Source organism: Triticum urartu, chromosome 1A, assembly GCF_056163025.1.
Source record: "Triticum urartu cultivar PI428250 chromosome 1A, HENAU_Tu73, whole genome shotgun sequence".
Lineage (NCBI taxonomy): Eukaryota > Viridiplantae > Streptophyta > Magnoliopsida > Poales > Poaceae > Triticum > Triticum urartu.
Window position 1 is genome coordinate 551175846 of NC_141873.1, and position 4829 is coordinate 551180674.

A 4829-nucleotide genomic window follows, 5' to 3' on the forward strand; every position below is an offset into this window, starting at 1 on the left:
GTGTTGAGGTTTGTTCTTCTTACATCATCTTCCTTCCTTTGCCTCGTCACAAGCACAGGCCGCACAGGCCACAGAGCCTAAACTCTATTGGTATGCAATTGGAAAATCAGCTGGAGGGGAGCTTCAAAGTTCTTTGCATTTGACTGTCTACTCCCTGTATTCTCAGACCTGTGTGACTGAACCTAATAATCCACTATATCTTACTGTTCTAATTTCTTAAGTTCTGTATTGAGCCTCTGGCTTCAGACTTGGATCACCGGATTGTTCACTTCTTTTTGTGCTACAAAACTACAGCACTACTTGATCATTGCAGTCTCCTGTTCTGTCTTATGTGTATATCAATATCTCTACCACTATAATGCATCAGTTTTGAATTTGGATTTACCACCCCACCAATTTTTTACTCTGCTTGGGTACTGATTACCTGAAGTAATAGCTAAGATATAGTGTAGAGAGTAAACTTGCCGGGTGATACATGAGAGCATTTCTATAACGGTTGGTTCGATCAAGCTTTTTAGCGATTTATACTGAATTAAACTTCTTGATGTGGCGATAGGGTGTCCAGTCTCCAGTGTACATGATTGTCGATCAAATTTGTATATGAACTTCTTCCAGTTTGTTGGTTAGTACAGGAAATGCATGAGTTGTCAATCAGAAAGAACTTCGGTTCTTCAAGCAAGAACTACATTGTGATGATGAAACATGGTCAGTCCGCACCATCGCGTCTGCAAGATCACCTTCCAGTTTACATACACCATTGTAAGTACATCGCAGCTGACCAACCAGTAAGTAAATCCTACTGTAGATTGTTGTTAAGAGCTCCATTCTACGTATGAGTTATGAAAGAGCAGTTGCTGTAGTTCTGTTTTACTGGTCCAATGGATTTGCCCTGCCTTACTCAGCTCCAATGGATTTTTGGCCCTGCCTTACTGTCATTTATTCAGGAATTTTTACTGGTTTGCTGATGTACAAAGGGCTGATCCAGCTCTTGTCATTTGATCAGAATATGCGTACACCATGATGGTTGGTGAGAAATCTGACACACAGTTATGGCGTTGTGCTGTTGGAGCTGCTAACAGGTCGTGCACCTGTGCGACCAATATAACTGGGAGGCGATCTCGTAGCATGGGCCGAAAAATCACATGAGGGACAATTCTCTAGACCCAGGGATCCTCGACACTAATCTGGATTTGGAAGATAAAGTCGCCGTCTATCATTGAGTTGTTGAAAATTGCTCTGCTATGTAGAGTAGTTACCTGTCGCCGTGTGAGGGACTGCTGATGCGGCATGTTGTACTTGTGTTAGAGCATCTTCAACAGCCGCGCTAAGCGCCGCGCGCAAAAAACATGTTTACCGCGCGCGCTGCGGCTGGTTTTGCGCGCCCGCCTGCGCTGGCTCCAGCAGCTGCGCTATAATGCAGCGCGCGCGCCGCTCCAGCAGAGCGCAAAAATACAGCGTGCGCGACTCGCCGGGTATTTTGCATATATAATATTTTGGACAAAAATGAACATGTGAAATTTGACACAAACAAGTTGATGAATAAAAGTTCATGCCCACAAGTTCAAAATCATGCCCACAAGTTCATCCAACCAAGTTCAAATGCAAACTAAAGTTCAAGATATGAAAGACACATCAATCTTCATCTTCCTCGTCTTCGTCTTCGTCCTCATCTTCCAAAGACGACTCTTCCGCCTCCGAAGATGAATCTTCCTCCCTCTCCTCATCACGCACCGCATCACGTACCGCATCATGTGAAGCTCCGACGGTGTTGGCAAGATCTTCAACGGCATCTTCATGGGAATGTGTGTGAGAAGGCACATCGAAAGACATTGCACCCATGCCTCCCATGAGAGAAGCAAAACTCATGCCTCCCATGGCGGCCATAGCGTCGGAGGGTGCTCCAAAGCCACCCATGCCTCCCATGGCGGCCGGAGGTGCACCCATGCCTCTCATGGCGCCGAGGCCACCGCCACCCATGGCGCCGAAGCCACCGCCACCCATGGCGCCGAGGCCACCGCCACCCATTGCACGAACCAAGGCTTTTTTTTGAATCAAGACTTCTTGTTGGGCAAGATTGACATACTCTTTTTGCGCCGCATTGAGGTTAGATGTGTCCAAGAATAACAAGTGCTTCTCCCATTCCAACAACTTAGCTCCCTCCTCGTTGCTCACTTTCCTCTCCTCCAAAGCCACCTTTCTCTCCTTGGCCGCCAACCTCCTCTCCTCGGCCACGGCATCTTGGTTCCTTGCCATTTTCCTCACCTCATTGGCTTCGACCCTTGCCTTCACAATAGCTTCCATAGCATTTTGAGCTCATCATCTCCTTTTCTCTTCTTCTTTTCGGTTTTGTCTTTCTTGCACCCATCCGGTCGTTTTGGCTTCGAGTATGAAACCGAGTTGGGTGTGGGGCTTCTCTTGCCGTCATCACTTGATGCATCATCCTCCTCCTCATCATTCATCTCAATTGCTCGCTTCCGTTTGTTGCTCAAATGCAAATCCTCCAAACCATCACGCTTCTTCCATTTCTCATCATCCTTTAACACTTCATAGCAATGAGGCAAGGTAAAGACCCTGCCTTTCTTGATCTTCCCCTTCTTGGTTGTCCTTATCTCTTCTTTGAACAAGTTTTGTGCAATGTTGTTCTACAAGAAAAACAAAACAAGTTAGCACTTCGGTCACCAAAAACAAGTATGATGAACATATATGAGATGCCACTTACTCGATCATCCTCATTTGTGTCACTTGGGTTAATCTTGTCAACTGCCTTTTGTACGGCCGCCCATTTTTGACAATCCGAGTTGATTTTCGACCATCGGGACCGAAGTGATCTCTCGGAGCGGTCAATTCCACTCAAGTTGTGAGCATCAAAGTGTTCTTTCATTCGCCCCCAATACGCGTCTCTACTTTGATCTCCTCCAATGGATGGATCCCTCGACACTTGCAAATAAGTATGGCATAGTAACTTGTCATCGTTGGTTGAGTAATTGCCCGCTCTTTCTTTCGGCGCCTCAACAATTCCCTCACCCTCCTCATCCACCTCAAACTCATGGTCTTCGAAATGGATGTCATTGGTTTGAGACCAATGCGAATTGTTGGACCCAACACCCATAGTGGACATGTATGCATCATCGTTGAGACTACAAAGTTTTTTGAACAATGCAAATAAGCTATCTATATGTGATGATGATGCATTGAAAAAATAAGAAGAAAAGAAAAGTTGGAAATTTTTTCACCTTGGGGGCATTTCGTCGAACACGTGGTGCGCGTCGGCGGCCGGCTCAACGAGTGAGCTCGCCGGCGCTTTGGTAGCCGCCGCGGCCGTCGAACGCCCTGCAAGCTTCTTTCCCCTCGCCTTCGTGGTGCCGGAGCCGTCCGCCGCCTTGTTTTTCTTCGCGGATATTTTGCCCTTCTTCGTCCGCGACGCATTGGGGACCTTCTTCGACGGTGCGGCGGCGGCACGGGACGGCGCCGGCGCGACGCCACCCGGCGCCGTGCTCATCCGCGGCGGCAAGAAGAGGCTGCGCGCGAGGCCGACGCTCGGCGGAGCTCCGGCGGTGGCGACGCCAGCGCTTCCCGCGCTAGGGTTTCCGGCGGCGGCGGGGGAGGGGGGGGGGGGTCGCGGCTGTACAGCAGGGTGAGCGGGGCGCCGGTGTGCGCGTCCATAGGTGGGTGGCAGGGCGCCGGCGCCGGCGCGCGCGGGGCATAGGATGAGGAGAGGAGAGAGTGCGGCGCGAGTGCTCGAGTGTGCCGTGCGCTGTAGCTGGCGCCCGAAATACGCCGCGCGGGTAAGTGTTTTTAACCGCGCGCCCAACCCGTTATAGCGCGCGCGCCGTTTTTGCGCGCCCGCTGGAGCGACCCGCCGCGTTGCGCGCACTCTAAAACGGCCTAATTTGCGGCGCGACGCTAGTTTAGCGTGGCTGTTGGAGATGCTCTTAAGCAAGTCGAAAGATAGGGCCTGAGCGAGCTCTGCATCCTCGTCTCTGCTTCTCATCATTCTTCCAAGAAAGGATAGCTGATGATGTATATTTATATAAGTCCAGAAAGTAACCCCTGAGTAATTAAAGCCAAAGTTGCCCCTGGACGTTGGTGTTGTGCCTCTTGCATAGAATTGGGTCCATTATGTGAATATATGCTTCTGCTGGAACATACAGTAGTACTCTGAATATGCCATTTTTTCATTTACGCACAATCTAGCTTGATTGACCAATTCATTAGTGCGTAATGACCCTCTCCATCCTGCTGCTGCCTCTGCATATAACCTGCTGTTAAACTTGTGTCTTTCTGAAAGATGAGCCTCCATGGTTCCACATTTCCAGTCACTCTACTCCACCGAGCAAGCCACCCCCGTCAGGCAATCAGGGAGCTCCACATTGGCCGACGCGCTCCTCGTCAACAACGTGCTCCACTCTGTACACATCCTTTGCATCACATAACAGCGTCGATGCCGATCAGATGACGAAGCTGCCGCGGGGCTGGAGGGCAGCGGGCACCCGTTCCTCTGGGTCCTCCGGTCCGGCCACCGCCGCATGTACGGATCCTGGCGCACCCGTCCGCCTGCGGGTGTAACTCATCCTCGAGAGCCTTTGTCGCAACCTGCTGGTCATCGGGTAGTAGCTGGGGGCCAAGCCGTTCTTCTACGCGATGCTCGTGTCGTGCTGTAACCTGCAACATTTTGGTATTCTTGCCCAGTCAAGAAGCATGAAGAGAAAAAAAAACAGAGCACCATCCATTGATCGGCGAGTTATGAACAGGAGTTCAGCACTGCATCCAGCACACAATTACACCTAGTACACCGCATTCTTACAAGTTCAAGTCGCCAATGCGAGTCA

At 50.2% G+C, this 4829-nt stretch overlaps 1 pseudogene; it reads right to left on the reverse strand.

Moving 5' to 3' along the window:
* Positions 1 to 3229: 3229 nt before the first annotated feature.
* On the reverse strand, positions 3230 to 3994 carry LOC147992585 (uncharacterized; annotated as a pseudogene).
* Between the last annotated feature and the right edge of the window lie 835 nt (positions 3995 to 4829).